The following is a 21,073-nucleotide window of genomic DNA, read 5'->3' as shown; positions in this document are numbered from 1 at the left end:
TGGCCTAAAATAAATATTTATTTAATCACCATTTCTGTGGGTTAGGAATCCAGGAACGTTTTAGCTCGGTGCCTCTGGCTCGAGGTCTCTCATGAAGTTGCCGTCAAGCTGTCAGCTGGGGCTGCATTCTCATCTGAAGGCTTAATGGGGTGGGGTGGGGAGATCCACTTCCAAGCTCACTCACATGGTTCTTGGCAGGCCTCAACGCCTTGACACGTGGACCCCTCCATGGGGCTGCCTCATGACATGGCATCTAGCTTCCCCCAGGACGGGCGATCCAACAGAAATCGAGAGAGAACACCCACAACAGCAACCCACAGTTTTTTGATAACCTAATCTCAGAGGTGGCATCCCATTACTTTTGCCATATTCTATTTACTAGAAGTGAGTCACAAAGTCCAGCCCACACTCAAGGAGAGGGGACTACACAAGGGTTTGAACACCAGGAGATGGGGACCATTGCGGGCCATCTTAGAAGCTGCTACCACAGATGTTTTCTGACCAAAAATCTTTAACTCGAATCTAATCAAGCTCAGGATCTAACATGCAGTTTACAGGAAATACAGAGAGTAAAGCAACAAGTTAAATAGTGCCACAGGGAAATGATCAGATAAGATAAAAAACAGTGGGACATTTTACAAGACCATCAGCTCAACCACTTCAAGAAATCAACAGCATGACAAAAGACAGTGGGGGTACTATTTTAGATAAACAAAGACTAAACAGACATAACAACCAAATGCAATGTTTGACCTTTGGAGTCTACTATTAAAATATAACTATAAAAGACATTTCTGGAACAATTGTGGAAATTTGATTATTGACTGGATATGAGGAAATTGTTAATTTTTCTTAGAGGCAGTAACGGCATTTTGGCCGAGAAGGAGAAGTCCTTTTTAAGAGACACAGGCTGAAGTATTCAGGAGTGTAATGTCTCAGTGTCTGCAACTCACTCGCAAGCGGTCTAGAAAAACACACAGATGAAGCAAATCTGAGAAAATGTTAATTCTAGAATGTAGATTGTGGGCATATGGGCTATTATTGTATTATTTGTGGAGCTTTCCTGTATGTATAAAATTTTTTCCTGGTAAAAAGTTGAGAGGAAAAAAAAAGTTAGGTTCCTGACCAGAACTATTTAACCCAAGAGATGAACCCCAACATTTCTCAGGTCTTATGAAAAATGTCTCCAGTTTTTGTCATCTAGACACTTCATGTTTGCTTGGTTCCTGCCCCATCTTGCTCTGGAAAAGATTTAAGGTGACTTGTCCCCTGGCCTCCAACCCTCACCTTGAGGCATCAGGAGCCTGGAGGAGGACGCGGAGGGAGCTGGGCCAGAGCTGGCTTCTGGGTGGATCTCTGGACACAAGGAGGCAGATGGCGGGGTGGAAACGCAGACAGACAGGGACTGGATTCCTGGCTCTGCTTCTTGCATTGACCTTGGGCAAGTTTCTTAGCTGCTCTGAGCCTCAGTGGTCTAAGGGGATAATAACCTGCCTTGGGGTTCTGGGAAGGAGTAGAAGCCGTGATGTGGAAGGGAGCTCATCAGTCGTGGTTCTTGGGGAACCTGGCTGGGCATTTCGTGAAGATCCAGGAGCATGAGGTTTCCAGGTCCTGGAATCCCAAAGGCTCTCGGTGGGGGGTCAGGTAGGGCAGGAAGACTCCAAGGACCCCTGAGAAGCAGAGGAGGGAGGGGGCCAGAGAGCCATCTTAGGGTCACCACGGGTGTGGGGAATGAGGGGTATTTGATAAGTAGGCACCATGGGGCTCTGGGCCCTGCACGATTCCGTGTGGCTCACACGGCAGAGCATGGCCAGCAAGTGGCTCTGCCCTTTCCCTTTCTCTCCAGCATCTTTCCTTGGAATCAATCACTTGGAGAACATTTCTACAGCCTTTTCTATTTGGTGTAGCTGGGATCAGAGCAGCCGTCCCTCTCCTGGCCACCGGCCCCTCTCTTTCTCACCAGTCCAGCTCCTGTGAGGAGGTGGCATGGCCAGGTTACAGAAGATCATGCAAAGCCTTCTGACACCAGCTGCCTGCTCACCACTGTCTCTGGAACAATGCCCCTCTCATCTCAGGAAGCTCGATGGCCTGTGAGATTATATGCAGAAGGAAGGAGGCAGCCAGTGAGATGTACCAATATACTCATCGGTTCAAACCCCCGGAAGTTTTGTTCCCTCCGCCCCGGGAAGAATCCTTGAGACCCCAGCCAGAGGGGACCACTGGCCTGGCAAAGACCTGGAGAAGCAGCGGAATAAGACTGTCAGGTCCCCCAGCTTCTTCTGAAACCTGGAAATCCACATTCCGCGGAGTCACAAACGTGTGGAGCCCCGGTTTTGTGTTCAGCTGGCAGGGGAGCTGGCTCCTCAGTCAGGGAGAACCACTGGGAGCCACAAGGAAGAAGGGAGGAGGCCTGGGGAGCCGTCAAAGGGGAGTGAAGAGGTCTCAGGGCACATCGGGCTGGTGTGGTCAACAGGGGAGAACAAGGAGGAGCCCCTCCTGGAACACGCAGAACCCTAAAAAGTGGTGACTTGAGAAGCGTCGAAACCCCACCATTAACACGTTATGCCTTTGGGTTAAGTATTGCCCTTAAAAAGCAAATTGCCCTAGAAGACTAAGGGCCTGTGCTGGGCCCTGGGATTCAGAGAATCAGATAGAGCTCCTCTCTCCTAGCAGTTCAGGGTCTGTGGTGAGCCCAGCAGGTGAGCATTTACATGCAGTTCGTAAAGGCTGCTATTGAAACGGGAACCACCATTCTGTTCTGGTCTGCAGCAGGAGGCTGAGGCCAGATGAGGAGAGGGGGCCCAATAGGGAGGGGGTGAGGGGGCAGGCAGCAGAGGGAAGAGGGTGCCAGCGAACCAGCTGGCCATTTTACCTCTCCACTGTGGGCTGACAGGCAAGCTGGTGTGGAGACAGGACGTTTGCTGAGCCGCTGTGGAGAAGCGCAGGATAAGAAGCCAGGAGGAGCAGCCTCTAGGCCAGCCTCCTCTTCCGGGGGTCCTGGGGTGAGTCATTTCTCCTCTCCGATCCTTGGTCCTCATCTGTCCAATGGTAGTTTTCTTGGGCCTGCCATAACAGAGGTTCTCAACCTTTGCGGTGTTTGGCCAAGCCCAGACTTACCCAAGCCCGTCTGTAGAGGTGGACCTGGGCATCTCATTACCCAAACATCTCCGCAGGTGATTCTGCCCACAGCCAGGGGAGCTGGTGATCTGGAAAGCGGCCCGGGGGATGGGCAGTGAGGAGGGTACCAGGGGAGACGGAAGCTTTCTTTAAACCTCTGAAGTCCTAGGACTTCCTTTAGGAAGCCATCCAGAGTTCAGAAGGCTGCCTGGGGGAATGAGATCTCCTACTGATGGGTTAAATGAGATGATGCTGCCAAGCCCGTAGCATCTAGTCTGAGCCCAGGCAATGGGCATCTTCCCACTCTCACTCTGGTGAGTCCCTGGATGCCTGGCTGGGCCAGAAGACAGAGTCTGAGAACTGAGAATTATGGAAAAACCTCATGAAATATCCCCCAAGAAGGAACGGGAGGGAGAAATGGGAGTTTGCAAAAATCTCTCTGAGGTCTCCGGGCTTTTTTTCTTTGAGGACAGTGACAAAATTGGTTTGCCTGATGGAGTAAAGGGGCCTTGGATGAGGTGAGCCCTCCACCATTGGCTTCAAAGAAGACTCCAGAATGACACTGGAGGTCTCAGGAGCAGTGAGGACCACCAGGGGAGGACAGGACTTCCAGCTTCCCCAGAACTTGGAAGGACAGTGTAAGGAGGAGATGGTTTCCCAGCATGTTCCTGGCAGAGGCCATCCTGATGCCGTCTAGATAAGGACACCGATCACTCTGCAGCCTTGCTCCAGCCATCAGAGCTCAGGCTCCCTTGGAAAGTCTCCCAGCATCAGTGCTGATATGGACCAGCTTGATCCATCCTGGGTTTTCAGGAAATCCGAGGCAGGATCAAGACAGCAGCCTCAGGGAGGACTTGGGGTGGGGGGCAGGAGGTAGGAACCCAGTGGCTGATGGAGGAGATGGCAGAGGGTGGGAGAGGGGTGGGTGGGTCAGGGAACGAGGGTGTAGGGGGACATGACTCGCCTGTGTTCTCCCTCTCATCGGGTCCGTGGACTGATCGCCCCGGGACTCCCTCATCCCTCCTCAGGCCCCCATTCCCACCTCCCTGCCCTTGTCCATGTTGTTCCCTGTGAAGGCCTCCCCTTTCCTAGTTCTACTGATCGACTCTTCTCCCTCTTCGAGCTGCATATCTTCAGTGAAGCTTTCCCAGACAGCTTCAGCCCTCACTTAGTCAATCATTCATCTCACAGAGCTTTTTTGAGCCACCAGGGGCCAGAATATAGAGATGAATGTGCTGAGATCCTCGTCTTCAAGGAACTCAGTTAGATGGATATGTAAATAAGAGAACAAAATTAAGATGCAAAGGTGGGCCACAAAGGGACCTGGAGTATTGAGTGGCTGTTGGAGGGGCTGGGAAAGAGCCAAGTGCCCCTCGAGCAGGCCTGGGAGGTTCGGGGTGCTCTGAAGGGGGTGCTGGCGGGTTTGGGAGAGATCACCTGGTCATGGCGTGAGCTGGTCTGCTGGAGGGTCAGGTGAAAGGCAGTGAGCAAGGACCTGAAGACCCTCCAGTGTCCTGGCCGTGGGGAAGTACCAGCCCTGCATGGGGGAGCCATGATGTGGGAGGGAGGGAGCCGCCCTGGGTCCTCCCTGCAGCTCTGGCAGCTCCTGGAGTATCTGCCACACACGGGGCACCAAGTCTGTGTGTGACCCAATCTGCCCCCTCATCGGAGGGCGGGGACCATCCTCCTTCAACCTCTTCCCCCTTCCCCGTGCTGCCTGACTTACCGGCCTCACAGTGTTGTCCTGAGCCCATAGATGGGATTTGACAGGCTGTTGTTGACAGATTCCTCGTAATCCCTGTCTAATCCTTCGTTCATCATCACTGAAGCCTTGAGACAGAGTGGAGGAGTCTCCTCGTTTGTGCGAGATGTGCCAATCCTGGGGCCTGCCTGGCTCAGAGCTTTTTCTAAGAGAAATTGTGCCCCAGGCCCCTGCTGAAGGGGCAGCCCCAGAGGCCATGTTTTATATCACGGGCGCAACGCCTCGCTTCCTGGCCACAACTGTTCGGTGGCCTATAAGGGCTGGCTTAAAAGACTCTGCCCAAACTGGGAGGGCTGGGCCAATCAGCTTCTCCTTCTTGAGAAGTTGAACCAGGAAGCATGAGACAGTGAGTCCAGACACGGAAGCGGAAGCCTGCATGGAGAGCAGGAGGATCCCGAGTCCACTCTCGGCCAGCGGGTCAGAAGCCCCCATTACGGATGCAAAAGAGAAGCTGGGGGGTTGAGAAAAGGCCAGTTGAATCCCGACCACCAAGCTCTCCTGTGTCCAGTGGCTGGAGGACTGGACGGTCTCAGCTCCTGAGCAACCCTTAGGGTCTCCTACGTGGGAGCCTCGACCCCACCAGTAGGATTTCCTTGGGATTCTGGTTTCCTTGTTTACCATTCGTGTTTCTCCTCATAACACACTCCCCCTCCCACACGTGCACGGCTGAGCTCGTCTGCAGGAGTCTGTCCCTCACGTTACTGTAAACTCGTTCAGGCTCAATTCTGTTTGGCATAAACATGAAATATTTATTTCGAGCATTTTTCTGAAGTCACTGTTTTCAACAGAGCTGTGTTGAATCTCCCTTTTCTGTTCCTTGACAACATCTTGGGCAGATTCTATAACTTCTTTTTGGTTGTTAAATAAATCAAGCTTAAGACTCCAAATCTTGCATCTGATTGAGACTCACTTTTCCTCAGGGCCTGTGGCCCTGGGCCTGGGGTAGGGGGAGGTGGTCTGCTCTTTACTCCCCCTACCCCCCACCCCGGGGGAGACAGCTTCCTTCTGGCATGCGCACTCTCTGTTCCTCTGGTGGCTCCCTGGTGTGGAGGTGAGAAAAGGGAGGGGAGGGACATGTGCCTTGTACCCAGTACTGACCTAGGACTTTGAGGTCCTCCCTGTTGGGCGTTGCTGCTTCTCTGGCTGATGTTGATTCACCACCCATGAGTTCTCCAAAGGGGGAGATCTATTCCAGCTCATCTTTTCTAAATCCTTTTATGCCCCTGGCCCCGCTTACTGGGGGATCCCCTTGCCTGGCAGGCTGCCCTCTTGGGGGACAATCAGCAAGGTCGCTTAATCCATGACCTTCTACGGTGTCCCTTGACCCAGGGAGGGCTCATCCATCCTTGCCACATCACATAATGAGTGTGCAGGCCGCTCTCCTGTCCCTCACTCTACCCTGCCACCTCCAATTTCCATTCTCCTGCACAGGTAAGTGTGGGCAGCTCAGCAAGTCTGCTGCCTGAAGAGATGACCTCCTGCCAGAGTGATGCCAGAGTCCCCTTCTTGCAGCCTTTCCCAATCTCTGAGTCTCTTGGAGCTGCAAGCCCTACCCAAAATGCGGCATCCGGAGAGGGAAGCACCGCCCCCTCCCGTGCCTTTTTTAACAGAAGAGGAGTAGCCATTGTCCCCTCCCCCAGGCCTGTGATTCACGCCTCTCACAGGAGGAGGAGCAGCGGCCTTTGGGTCAGTGGGTCAGCCTATTAGTAAGCCCTGAGGAAGGATCTAAGATCTGTTGTTTTAGGATACGGCATCTTGATGCTTCTTTTGTTCAGCTTTGGGTCCTGGTTGCCTACTCTGGAGTAACAGAAAAAGCCTCACTCAACGTTCTGCCGACTTACAGCCCAAACATCCAAGACCACTGCCCCCAGAGGGCGCAGGATGCCTGGAGATACCTGGCTGCTCACAGCTCAGGGATGGCCCCGCTCATCTGCGGCCTGGACTCACCTCCCCCTGTCCCCACTGACCCAGGAAGGGCTCCCTGATTTCCCACCCTCTCTGATGAGCAGCTAGGCCTGCGGAGGCTCAGGGGTTTCTGGAGGGCCTGGCGCTGCTGTGCAGTCAGTGTGCCCATCACCCACGCTGCCCTGGCCTGGCTCCTCCTCCCCCTTCCCGCCCCAGCCCCTGTGCTTCTCTGCTAGTTCCTTCTGTGACTTTTCTGCTAGGCCCACTTTCTGTTCTCGGCCTCCCAAGACCTCTCTCCTACCATTCAACCACACCCCATTGCTTTCCAGAGCTCTCTGCTGCCCCCCTCCCTGGGCTGCCCTTCTGCCCGCTCCCGCCCTGATGCTCCTCTCACAGGCTCCGCTAGTCCCATCCCCAACCAGACTCAGTCAAGCCATTTCTGCTTCAGAGGCTCCAACCTGAGGAACCAGGAGCGGAGTGGGGAAAGGCTGCTTTGTGTGGCTGTGGCTCCTCTCCACGGAGCACACACTCAACCCTGTCAGGGTGATGGTCCTTCATCTGATCTGCCCGGGGAGCATGCCCAGCCTGGCTGCTCGCTGGCACCGAGCTCACACACTCTCTCTCTCTTACACACATGAACACACACACAGACACAGAGGAGGCAACACGCAGGGATGTTGTAGACAGGGAAAAATTATAAGGTTCATTTAGAAAGCAGTAAAGAGGGGATTTCAATTTCCTTTGAAAATCACAACACAATTCTTTTTCTGTGGTGGCTTCTGCAGGAGCAGTGGGATTCTGCCTGGACCCTGAGCCCCTGGAGTCACAGGAGGCCGTCAGGGAGGGTCGTCTGGGGCTTCACATATCAGTGAAGTCAGCTCCACGTAGGGTAGGGGAGTTGGAGTGACGGATGGGAGGCTGTGCGTGGGAGGGGTCAGGGGAAGGGTGGAGCTGGGGCAACTGGGGCGAAGGACTTGACGGACAGCAAGATGACAGGGACATGCTCACACACCATCCAACAGGCCTGGGCTAGGGTGAGGCAAGCGAGGTACCTTGGGGACAGAATCTAAGGAGGAGTCACTCTCAGGTTTGTGTAAGTGGATCCTAATTTGCACAGGGTGCTGGATGGGTTCTGTGCCAAGGGGACACCATGGACTTAGGCCTTGGTTCCCAATCCCCCAAAGCCCCATGCGGAGGACAGGCAGCACAGCACAGCAAGTGCGTTTCAGGGGCATGGCAGTGTCCTGTCCAGGAAGGAAGGGCTGAGCAGCAGATGGCTCTCCTCTATCTCTCTGGGGAGACTTCCCGGAGGAGGAGGGAGAGACGATTTGGGGGGATTATTTGAGTCACGGCGGGGGGTGGGGAGGACTGTGTGTCTGGGCAGGTGCATGTGCTTGTGCATGTGTGTGTCCGTGTGTAATACTCTGCTTGTGGGTCCGCTGTGAGCCTGCCCAGGACCGCAATAGTTGCACACGCCCGCAAGGTCAAGCTCAGCTAAGGAGGGCCAAGGCTCCTGGGAGCTGGTTCTAGGGGACTCTTGGCAATGTTTTGAGGAGCTTTTCCCATTCCTTTCTGCTCCAGGCTCCTACCTCAACAAGTACCTGTTGGTTGGCTGATGGAAGGGATTGTTAAGTGTGGAGACTGGAAAGGATTAACTGAGCCTGGGGTCAGGGGCCTGGCTCTGTTGCCAGCTAGACGTGTGACCTGGGGCAATCTTAACCTCTTGCGGCTTCTTTCTCTTATGACAATAGCTTATATTTTCATAGCTCTTGAGGTGACAGAGAGTCTTTTATTAACTGCTCGTGAACTCCTGAGCGGTGGCCATCAATAAGCCCATTTTATGGATGAAGACGCTGAGGCACGAGGGACTGTCAACACTACAGTTTAGTCCCGTGTAAAACGGGGAAGTGGGGCTGGGAGATCGCTGAGGACTCTGTTCAGCACCCAGATTGTATGATTCTGTGGAAATTCGCCACCAGAGTAGGTTGCTAAATGTGTGCGTGATATTCTTGTTTAACCTCATGTGTTCGTTTCCTGTGGCTGCTGTAATGAATGACCACAAGCCAAGTGGCTTAAAACAACACAGACTTATTCTCTTATAGTTCTGGAGGTCAAGACGGCCAAAATCAGTCTCACTGGGCTAAAGTGAAGGGGTCAGCAGAGCTACATTCCTTCTGGAGGTGCTGACAAGACAATCCATTTCCTTGCCTTTTCCAGCTTCTAGAGGCCTCTTCCCTCCTTGGCTTGTGGTCCCTTCCTCCATCTTCAAAGCCAGCAGCGTAGCATCTTCAAGGCTCTCTCTCTGACCTCTGCTTCCATCGTTACTCTCCTGCCTCCCTCTTACAAGGACCCTTGTGGTTAAGCTGGGTCTACCCTAATAATCCAGGATAATTTCCCATTTCAAGATCTTTAATTTAGCCATGTTTGCAAAGTCCCTTTTACCGTGTAAGGTAGCAATTCACAGGTTCTGGGAACTAAGACATCTTTAAGGGGGGCATTGTTCATCATCCTTTCCTCTTCTCTCCCCTCCTCACCTCTCCTCTTCCTTCTTCCTGCATGTGTGCTCAAAACAAACATTAAAAGTGTATCTGGAAAAAGAAAGGCAGTGGGTCGAGCAAAAATCTGTCCCCTAGTAAACAAAGCTTATTACGAAGGTGGATTCCGGAAGAGAGAGGGGTAGTGGGTCTAGGTTACAAATAGAGGGAATTAATTCAGGAATCAGAAAGCGCTTGTGTTTAACAGGATTGCAGAGAGGGAACCTCAGCTGAAAGGCAAAGAATACAGTTGGTGATTAACAGTACTGACTGTACAGCCAGACAGACCTGGGTTTGACACCCAGCCGCTGCTACCTTCTGGCTGTGTGACCTTGGACTTTTCTTGGCCTCCTCTATATGATGCCAATAAAAATACGAACTGCATGGGGTTTCTGTGAGGATTGTGGGGTAGTGTTAGAAAGCGCTGACATTCTCCTGCTGTCAGACAGTGTGGTCCTGCCCAGACGCGGGGCTTGGAGACGACCTTGGAGGGACTCGTGGGCTCCTTGAAGGTGGGGCCCAGTCTACACATGTTGGGTCCCTCACTATACATTCAACCAGCTTTTGCTACTGGATGAACCCAGAGCTGGGCTGCCCTTCGGCAGACCCTCCCATCTCTGGCTTCTGAGGACCAGCTGAGCAAAGTTGTGGCTGGTGGGAGGGCCCCTGCAGAGATGTGAATAAATCACCATGAGCTCTGCTACCCTGTGGGCCTAAGGAGGAGCGTGCGGGCACTTGCCCGGGGCCCCTGGAGTGGGTGGGACTCTCGATGACTGAGGACAGGGCACTGGTACTTCCCCTCTCAGTGGTGGAAAAAACGCCCGCCCCTTTGCGGGTGCACAGGCCGACTCCACTCTGTGTCAATATGCTTAATGATTTGTGACGTGATTGATATAAGAGCGAACTCGCCATAATCCATCTGTTGAGAGAAGTGGTGGCAGGACAGCACATCCCAGGGGAAATCAGGACGCTGTGCCCTGCTGGCCTGCAGGGTCCTGGGCTGGTGGTGAGGCGTGGGAGGGTAGTTTCCGGCAAAAGTCACCCCTGTCCCCAGCCTGCAGCAGTCTGGAGAGATGGAAACAAGGAAAGATCGCAGATCAGGAAGGGAGTGAGGTGGGGAACCAGAAGAAAATATGTCAAAGTTAGGACCCTGGGAACTGGAAGCCTCAACTTCTTTCTGTGCTGGAGAATCTCCATGTTTTTGCATTGGTGGGGGACACAGGTGCTGCCCTGACTAGGTCCCCTCGTATGGCTTCTGTGCTCCCACGCCTCTGTTCGTGTGCTTCACTGCTCTCAGCTTGCACAGGCAGCCATCAGAGGATTGCTTTGGGGCTCCTGGAGCCACCTCCCCTGGGCGTGCCTGGGAATCGACAACTCCCCTCATCTTCCCCCTCCACTTCCGGGGCGGGGGTACGAAAGCTCAGCACCTTTGCCTCAAAATGGGAAACAACCTCTGTTGTGTAATTTACACTCCAGAGCTTTCCATGGGATCAGGCTGAGGCTGGGACTTCCCTTGAAATCACACCCTGTCTAGGTTCCTTCCCCTTCCCTGTTCTAGCTGCCCCCCCACCTGATTAGTTTCTCCAGGTAGCAGTCTCCTAATTAATAACTTACCCATGTTTCTTTTTCTCAGGATCCATTTCTAGGGACCCCAACCCAAGACGGCCCCTGAATGCATTTGGAAGAGGTTCACAGACAGCCGCAGTTAGTCCACATACCCTTGAGGTTATGTCAGGTTCTGTAGTGTGACGGCCCTGCCAGGACTGGCAGGTCCCGAGTATCCACGCCACGGGCTGGAGACGGCAAGGCACATAATCCCAAACCTGAACGAGGTGTGTCCTCACGCGCGTGGTGGTGCACATCCAACCACTCAGGTCTGGCTCTGGAGGACTTTTCTGGTCTCCTGCTCCCTGCCTCCTCCTGCCAAAAGTGGACTTGCTTTCCCAGGGCTGCTTTGCTTGGGCAGGTGTTAAGATGGCTTACACTCCCTGAGCGCACGCTGCCTGAGGGCTGGAATATGGGAGTCATATTGGGCTCCTATCACAGAATACCATAGACTGGGAGGCTTAGGTAACAGGCATTTATCTCTCACACTTCTGAGGCCAGGAAGTCCGAGATCAAGGTGCCGGCAGGATTCGGTTGCCGGTGAGGACTCTCTTCCTGGCTCACAGATGGTCGCCTTCTCACTGTGGGCTCACACGGTCGCTCCTTGGTGTGTGCACCTCTGCGTCTCTTCTTCTTCTTATAAGGACACTAATCCTGCTGCATGGGGGCCCCACCCTTATGGCTTCATTTAACCTTAATCACTTCCGTAAAGGTCCTGTCTCTGAATACAGTCACATTGGGGGCAGGGCTCCCACATACGAATTTTGGGAGGACACAATTCATTCTATAGCAACGGGGCAAGGCCTTGTTGAATGAAGGGAGCTTCCAAGGCATTTAGTTTGGCCGCGTGGGTTCTGCTTGGAACCCTGCAGTGCCAGGGGCTCCGGCCTAGGGTTAATCCCACGACCTGGATAATGCAGAGAGAATCTGCCACATGTGGATAATTAGGAATCCACTGTTAATGCAAACAGGTTCTCAGCAAGCACAGTGGTTTTCTGCTGACTCAAACTCCCTTAAGTAGAAGAGAAAAAACACATCATTTCTTTCCAGAATATTTTCCCACTCATGTTCAGAAGGTCACACACCCATTTGTTCATTCACAGGATGGATATATACCGAGCATCAGCTGAATGGACTTCTGCTGTTTCAGTGCCCAGCCTCCCCTCCTCCTGTAGGAGGTAGTTGTGCCCTCGTTTCTTTCTGAAGAAATCCCCTGTCCTCATTCTATTTCCTTTAGGGAGTATTGACTCCCCGTCCAAGGGTGGGCATATGGTCCAGCCTGGCCAGTCAGAGCACTGCCTCTCCAGGGCAATGTAATTCATTCAAGAATGGACACATGACAAGTCTGGATCAAGCAGAGTGGACTTGGGGTTTTTGTTTGACTGTCGGAGAAGAAAAGCTCTGACTTTAACCTGCTAGACATTAACTGGTGAGGATATAGCCTGGAACTGTGGGCAACCATGTTGCTAATCACAGGGAACTAGAGACAAACCAAAATGCAGAAGAGAGCAGACCTAGGAGGCAGGGAGGCCATGTCCTGATGGCGTTGTTCGAGGCCTTGAATCCAGCTGTGCCTGGAGCCAGACCCCGGATTTCCAGATCTATGAGCCAACACATTTCTTTTCACTTAGAATAGTTTTGTTTTTGTTACTTTTAAAGAAAACTGACATGGATGTTAGTTCCAGGAGTGGGGATGTGCAGGTGACAGACCACACTGAGTGGACGTGGGATGGGGGGCAGTGATGACTCATGCACCCTGGGCGGAAAGGTTTGAGTCCTTGTTACACAGAAGTGACCTTCAGTAAGGTCCTATTGGAAAGCGGCAAGCTTAGGCTGAAGCTGGCTTGCTAAAAAGCAGAGGACAGGCACATTAGGCTTGACTAAGACAGCTACTTCCTGCCTGTGACCTGAAATCCAGAACAGTTGAGAATGCAGAACTGTGGAGGCCTACAGGGTTGCAAGGCTAAATTATCTTTCCCAGCCTAAAATTAGTGTGAGTAAAGACAGAACAGTGGGAAACTGCAGAAATCAAATTGGGACCTGGGAACACGCTGGTCCCCTAGGCCCTTCCCAGTCACCTCCCGTGATGAATGCCTGCTCAATGAAGGGGATGTAGCTGGGGCCAAGGAGCCAAGTAATCCCCTTCCATCCCCAGGCCATTATGTCAAATGACCTTGAGAGGTGGAGGCCAGGAAGCCGGCGGGGGGTGGGGGGGGTGGGGGGGTGGGGGGGTGGGGGGATGGGCAGAGCACTGGCCAGGTTGCACATTCACAGTGAGATTTCTGGCTTCAGGTGCTAACCAAGGAGCAGACCAGAAACAAACATAAACAGCCTACTAAAAACCCGAGAAAATTACTCTACAAGAGCAACACCCAATCTAGCAAATAATCTATGTAAGACGCCATCATCTAAGGCAGTCCTCAGGTCCCCACTTCCTCATTAAGCAGAGAGCTACTTTCTAGAGCTTGCATCTTGCCAGTGCCCATCTCAAACGTGGCCATGGAGGGCAGTGGGCGAGAGAGAGCTCTCAGAAACACACTGAAGGACAAAGAGACTCACTCTCTGCCAGGCACCGGAGTGGCCTGTGCTGTGGGCTGGGACTCTCTGCGTCAGTTGCTTCCCGTTCTCTTTTTTGTTGCACTTACTCTGTTCTCTCTCCACTATTGTATACTGTTGATGTTACAGTGGGCAGGAAGAGAGTGTTAAGTATATCATTTAGACAAAGGTTGCCTGACCGTAAGAGGCCACATGTGGACATGACCGAGGAAAAGGCACATCTGGAGGGGGGAAATTCTATAGTGTCTGATGCATGGGTTCTGGAGCCAGAGTGTTTCCTTTGTTTCCACCCTCCTTCACCTCATGGCTGTGTGGTTGGAGCAAGTTACTTAACACCATCGTGTCTCCGTTTCCTCATCCCTACAAGGGGGATAAGAATGATGTATATGGACGTAACGATGGATAGTCTCTCTTTGACCACCATCTTGCTACCACATGGATGTTGAGATGGAGCTCAACGTGCAGAGGAGAGGAGAAGTGGGAGGTGGAGCAAGATTGAGTATGGCTGACATTGTGTGAACCCCTGATTTAGTCATGCCTGAACCCAGCCTAATGCCTTCCTGCTCACTTGTATGGAGAATTCATTTCCTTTTTACTTAAGCTAGTCTGATGGATTTTTATCACTTGCAATTATAAAAGGCTAGCCAATATACCAGTTGTGTGTGTTAATTACTGGATATACTGCCCCCTCACGCAGCCCCAGAACTCTTGGCCAGTGGGCAGACAGATAAGTAATGTGGTGTGGAAGTATTGAGATAGGGAAGTCTAGGGGCTGTGGAAGCACATGAGGAGTATCCAGTCTGGGTGCTGGGGATCTGGGAAAGCTTCCTGGAGTAGGTAACATCTTGGCTGACTGCTGAAGGAATGGCCAGAGCCAGCTGAAGGGGTAGAGGAGAGGGCACCATCCATTGATGGAATGGTCAATCTCTCAGTCTCTGGAGGTTTTAAGGATGGGATGGAAAACAGCCTGCTGGGAATGCTGAATAGAGGATGTATGCCTCAACTGGGAGGTTAAACCGAATCCGTTCAGTGGGGAATATAGCCCCTGGGTCCTGCCATGCTCCTTGCCCCATGGGAGTGGTAGCCTCTGGGATGGTGGCTTGTCCCTGCTTTGGCGTGAGCATGTGTTTTTTTGGCCCATATCACGTTTAAAATTTTAGAAATTTGTTGCCAATATTTAAAACGGAGACAGTTCACATAGAAGTCTGAATTTTTGGCTTCTCTTGAAAATCAGAAGGCCTGACAACACTGGTCCTACATTTCTACATGCCAACAATGGGCTGGCTCTGAAGAATGGTTCTCTTTTCACTTAACGTTTTTCTGGATCCACCCAGTCCCCACCACTCCTTCTTGTCTCACAGGGGGCTCACTTCACCCATTTCTTTACCTTACCTGGTAGGCCCGTGTAGGAATTTGAATTTGTGAACCCTGCTTTTGATTAAGGACTTACTGAGCATGGATTAGTCTGCATGTGACAGTGGAGGGTGCCGGAGGGAGTGAAATAAACTTAGATGCGTGAATGCCCCTTTCTGGCTCCTTTTCTTCTGGGGCTGGTCGCTGGCACTTACATGGGAAGGGCAGGTTCAGAGACCTGGGTTCAAGCATTGAGATCAGGAGCAGGGTTGGGGCTCGTGTGACTATACCACTCAAGGCCACCTGGCCTAGCAAATAGAACCTTCCATATGGTCCAGTCTAGCTTATTATTTTGCAGTAGGGTTTGGGAACAAAGCTATGGTAGATAAAAAAATATGTCTTTGTCTTGTTCTCCTCCTTTGTACACGTTCCATCTCTTTAAGGAATCTTAGGGGCAGCTTTCGGGTATTCCTGGGCCCCCGGGACAGAGTCATTGTAACAGCATCTTTGTGTGTGTGTGGATGTGGATGTGTGTGTATGTATGTGTGCGTGTGTGTTCTTCTTGGAACATTTATTTGATATTTGTTCTTTTTATTGTAAGTTTGAGTTAGATTCAAACGTTAGTAACTTCAAGATGTCATTTAAATCCAAAATTAAGGTTGTTCATAATAATCTTATACACGGTCTTTTCCCAACTTTATTGAGGTATAATTTAGAGACTTTTTAAGTATGTAGAGCTCAGTGAATTTTGACAAATGTTTACCTTCCTGTAACCACCACCACAATCAGGATGTCAACATTTCCATGACCCCCAGGGTTCCCTTGCGCTCCTTCCTCATCCATCTCCCCACCACTCCTGGTCCCAAACAACCACTGATTTGCTTTCTTGATGGGCATTTGGGTTGTTTCCAGTTTGGGGTATTACAAATAAATCTGCATGAACGTACATGTACAGGTCTTTGTGTAGACACGTTTTCATTTCTCTTAGGTAAATACCTAGAAGTGGAATTGCTGGGTCTATGGTAACTGTGTGTTGAACAAGTTAAGAAACTGCCTGTTTTCCCAAAGTGGTTGCTGCACCATTTTCTCCTCCCGCCAGTCATGGAGGAGAGTCCGCTTCATGGCTCATACAGTGCACATGGTGTGCTGTACATCCTCCCAATACTCGGAATTTCGTTCTTTTAGATTTTAGCCACTCTAATGGGTGTGTAGTGGTATCTAATTGTGGTTTTAATTTGCATTTCCCTGATGACTAATGATGTTGAACATCTTTTCATGTACTTATTGGCCATTTGTATATCTTTTTGTACATAATAGCATCTTAATACCAACTCTCTCAACCGCTAATAGAGGCAATAGAAGATTATACAGAAAATTAATCCGCAGTATGTATAGCAAATCAGTTCCAAGAAAAGGGCTGATAAAAAGCTGTAGGTATGAGAGGGAGGAGAGCTCACATCCAGTCTCTTAGCTGAAACTGGAATGCTGGGATTTTGTCACTGTCTTAGAACAAAGCAGCAGGGGCAAGTTTCAGGCAGGACTCAGACTTATTTCTGGGATGGGAACGGTTCATTGCGTGGCTGGTGGCTGCTTCTCTGTTGGGCTCCCCTGCTGGGCAGACACCTGTGGGGTGGATGGTTGACAGGGAGAGTGGCAGATTTGTTAAGTTCGCTTATTTCCAGGCATAAGTTCTGAGCCTGCTTGGACTCTTCAAGTCCACTGAAGCCAGCTCTGCCCTTGACCCCAGAGTCAATATGAAAAGGTCATGACCCTTGATCTCTCCATTGTGATGGGAGGGCCGAGGTACCAATGTGCCACTCTCCCTGGTGGTCATGGACTCGTGCAGCTGGGCAGCAGGGGTTGGTCCATGCATGCTGGTGGCTGGACCCAGTTCTCTGAGGTTCCTGCTGCAGGGCGTGCGGATTAGAATCCTGACATCACTCAACCTGCCGCCACCATGGCTTTTGCTCAGCCTGGATTAACTGTTGGACCTGAACTGCTCAGGTCCATCCACTGACCAGTCCATTCAGCCTGAAAACTGCTCTGATTGATTTCTTTTTCTCATTGACTAGGACTGCTGTCTGACTGCACCAATCAAAGTGAATTTGGCTTTGGGAAGACTCAGCTTAAGGATGGAATGTCTTGTTCTCTTTGTCAGCTTGCCTTGTTTTCTATTCCAAGAGCTCACAGATTTGTCATATGCACCCAAGTGCTGGAGTCTTCTGCTGCTAATTGACCGTATTATCAACATGACACAGTGAAAAGGGCATTGGTTTTGGAATGTACTGGAAACCAGGTTTAGTCACAGCTCTGTCACTTATAAGCAGTGTGACCTTGGGCAAGTCACTCTTAAAACCCCGATGTCTGGGGCTGGCCCCGTGGCGCATCGGTTAAGTGCACACGTTTCACTTCAGCAGCCCTGGGTTCGCTGGTTAGGATCCCGAGTGCGGACATGGCACTGCTTGGCAAGCCATGCTGTGGTAGGTGTCCCACATATGAAGTAGAGGAAGATGGGCACGGATGTTAGCTCAGGGCCAGTCTTCCTCAGCAAAAAGGGGAGGATTGGCAGTAGTTAGCTCAGGGCTAATCTCCCTCAAAAATAAAAGAACAAACCCCGATTTCTTTTGTAAAATGAGGATAGTAAAATTTACCTCTCAGTATTGTTTTGATGACTAAGGTTGACAATGGACCCATTGTTGGGGTATACTTGTAGTTTTTATTGATTCTCAGCTTCCAGCCTCTGCCTCTGAAAAATGAGTCAGCTGGACCAGGTGGCCTCCCAGGGCCATCCCACTCTGATGTGTAACTCTGGGAAATAGAGCAATGCTCTTGTCCAGATTACCAAGTAACTTCTTTGTAGCATGTTAATAAGTCTCAAGAGAGGAGGACACAGTAGGGGATGCAACCAAAAAATTCAGATTTCTGTAAATAAAAGGAACTTTCAACCTTAATGACAGCCAGTTTAACACCTACAAAAGTACCACCCTTTGGGCTAAAATATTTTCTTCTTCCTGCCACCTCTCCAGGCAGCGGCACCATCCGCAGGCCCATATGTTTGGGTAAATAATCCACCAAGACAAAGTCAAGTCTTAGATTCACTGGTCACCTGTATCACACACTTGGAAGAGGTACTGTGTGGTACCTCAGTTTCCCTTTCATCCCAGAAGTTCTATAGGACTTGCTCATTCCTTCTTGGGTGTCAAAGCTGCAAGTTATCTTCCTGAATGCTCTCTGAGGTCCTCCAATAGGATGGCAGGATGAGTAGTAAGAATTATTACTAACTAGTGAAAATATGTATAATCACATCATTGGAGCGTATAATTGATGCTTCAGTGCTGCAGGCAGAAATGGAGGGATGCACAGATGGAAGCCAGGGAGAAGGAGGCTGCCCTAGGGCCCACTGCGGCAGAAGTAGGAGAAATGTGGAGGCTTTAGCACTTGGTACCCTGCAAAACAGCAACTGACCAAAGGTCGTGTGCTGTGGATGCCGAGCCGTGAGTGTCAAAAGCTGACATAAACAGAGCTGTTTCCCCCCGGAGAACCTTTTCATGCCCACATTTTGAGCCCACTGGCGTCTTTTTTTTGTTGTTGTTTTTTACAGCAGTGTCCGGTCTCTTAGCTGACCCCTGCAGTAGCTGAGGAAGAGATGATGAAGCGTCTCACTTGTGCCTGGCTTCCCGAGCTGTCCCCTTGGATTCCTGTATCTGAGTCCTTGATGCTCTGTCAACAGCCAAGCAGGGCTTCCACCCCGCTCTGCTCCCAAGGGCCTGGGTTATTATAAATGAGTCATGACGACTGCATCTATTTGTTTCAGGGCTTATTTGTTGGAAGAGGAGGAATGAGGCAGCAACTCAAGAGTCTCTTCTCGGTGTATTGCACTCAAGTTTTCCTCCGCTCGTTCTGTTGAGGATGAGAAAGGAGGTGTGTGTGCGGGGGTTGGGTGGGGGCCGGGGAGCTGGGGCAGAATGGGACAGGAAGCAGGTGTGGGCGATTCTTGGAAGGGGGATAATAATAATAACAATGATGATGATGAATGTAGGCACCACGTGTTGATGTTTCCAGTGTGTCCGTCACTGTGCTGGAGGTGTGCTATCTGCACTAGTTCATATCATTGTCACACACTTCTATTACACGCGTGCTATGATTATCCCCAGCTCATAGTAAAGGAAACAGAAACCAAGGGAAGAGAAGTCACTTGCCCAAGGCCACCTAGCTGGTAAGTGATGGAGCCAGGACTCCAATCCAGGTCCTGCTCCAAGGCTCACGTTCTGTAACCGCCTGCTCTGCTCTTCCTGGCACACGATAGCATCAGTCCTGCTGCTGCCATAGCCACCTCCACCTGTGTCCTGCCCCTGAGCGAGCGCCAACCAACCCCATGGGCCTGTTGTCTGGACCAAATGAGCTGATACCTATTAAGTACTTAGAACAACGGTTGGTCCTTTATAAGCGTGCAGTCAATACTAGTCATTATTTTTATTTTTCTAATATGCTGTTTTTCTTTCTCCATGCCAGACACTCTGCTGGGTGCTGCAGGACTACAGAGGTAAAACAGACATATTTCCTGCCCTCTGGGGATCTTATATGATAGCTGGGAGATGGGACAGCCACACAAAGATAATGAAAGGCAGTGTCCGATACGTGCCAAATGCATGGATCACTGAGTCCAGGCAACAGAAGTCTGGAAGGAGGGTGATGCCGTTTGGGATGAAAGGGGAGGGCTTCGTGGAGGAGCCAAGGTCAGACCTATGGCTGAAGGAAGGGCTGGGTTTTTAAAGTTTAAGGTGGAGTGTGTGAGGCCAAAGTATTCAGGTAGAACTAATAACACCAGAGTGTCAGCTTCTCTCCCCAAGAATGAGGGGAGGGGTTCTGTCTGTTTTGTAAGCCACTGTGTCCCCAGGGCCTAGAGTACTGCCTGGCACAGAGCAGCTTCTCAAGAGATACAGGTTGAAAGAATGAATGAGAAAAAGGAACGTCCCTGGGAAATTGCAGAGTGTCTTTGGGTAAGCTGGGCAGGCTGATTTGGCCCGAGGAGTGTGGGTGGTGGGGTTTGAAGGAGAGAAGGCTGCAGGCAGCATTTAAATGGGTCTCAGAAAGTAGGTCCGATTTTGACGGAGAGAAGTGTAAATACTGCAATAAGCCCCAGTGTGGCTCCAGATGAATGCCCATGAGAATAAGTGAAAAAGTTCACCATGTCCAAACCTGGTATTTTTCCCCCAGCCTTGGCACCGGAAACTGAAGAGGTGAAACCGGCAGTGGAAAGCCTGCCTCAGAGCAGAACGTGGTCCCCGGGATGGTCTGGAGCACAGAAATAGCAAATGCAGCACGCAGACACCTGGTTCCATCACTCTGAGTCCCTCCCGTCAGCCTGCGTGTCCCCGTCAACATTTGCAGTCCGCAATATTCGTCTGGTTTGGTTTACGGCAGCGTCTTCGCTGTTCCAAAGGCTGGTCTCAGCTGACTTCTACTGACTGCTTGGCGTCGTGGGTCTAAACAACTGCTCAGTGGACTTGGTGTTCCTACTTTCCGACAGCCTGCTTAGGCTGGTGCAAGAATAGTCTGTGCGCTTCTTAGTAAGTCTTGGAACTGCTCCTGTGTATATCCAGCTCCCGGGTTAGGCCATTTGCTCTTGGAGGAGAAGAATGCATTTTCTATTTCCTCTTCTGCTAGGTGCCTGTGTCTCTGCAGTAGGTCTGGAATTAGAGATACTAAGAAATCAATTGAACATTAAAAAAATTTCCTGTAGTCACAGTGGACCCAAGCTGATGCTTTCAAATGGAGTGGGGGTAAACTTGGAGAGCGTGGGGTTAGGCGTGGAGCAGAGTAATCTATTAGTTGATTCCAGTGACGCATATAGAGGATGTAGTGTTGGGGTAGAGTGATAAAGTAGAAAACATAATGACATCCTGTGATTATTTTCCCAGCTGAGACTCTGTCTTAGGAGGTTGTACGGAGGTAGTAGAAAGAAAACTCTTTTAAGTTGACAGATCTGAGTTTAGTCTCTGTTCCTTAGGAGTTGAGTGATCTCTGGTAAGTTCTCCTAACCCACTGGTTTTCAGCTGGGGGTGATTTTGCCCCCAGAGGACATTTGGTAATGTCCGGAGATGTTTTTGGTTATCTCATAATTGGGAGGATGCCTTTGCTATTGGCATTAAGCGGGTAGAGGCCAGGGATGCTGCTAAACGTCTTACAGTGCACAGGAAAGCCCCACAACAAAGAGTTATCTGGCCCAAAATGTTAATAG

General features: G+C 50.9%; 1 long non-coding RNA gene across 2 annotated transcripts in view; it reads left to right on the top strand.

Annotated features, from left to right (window-relative positions):
• Window positions 1-20,578, top strand: part of LOC103546850 (uncharacterized) — a 70,303-nt gene extending 49,725 nt beyond the window's left edge. Inside the window, exons 4-6 of one of the 2 annotated variants that reach the window (XR_011540893.1) lie at window positions 18,647-18,753; window positions 19,345-19,375; window positions 20,050-20,578. This is a non-coding gene — a long non-coding RNA (uncharacterized lncRNA). Of the gene's footprint in view, window positions 1-16,648; window positions 18,754-19,344; window positions 19,376-20,049 lie in introns of those variants that run through there. The other variant, XR_543788.2, reaches the window with a different exon arrangement.
• Window positions 20,579-21,073: the final 495 nt, after the last annotated feature.

This window comes from Equus przewalskii, chromosome 6 (genome assembly GCF_037783145.1).
Source record: "Equus przewalskii isolate Varuska chromosome 6, EquPr2, whole genome shotgun sequence".
Classification (NCBI taxonomy): domain Eukaryota; kingdom Metazoa; phylum Chordata; class Mammalia; order Perissodactyla; family Equidae; genus Equus; species Equus przewalskii.
This window is presented reverse-complemented; position numbering and strand designations above follow the sequence as displayed.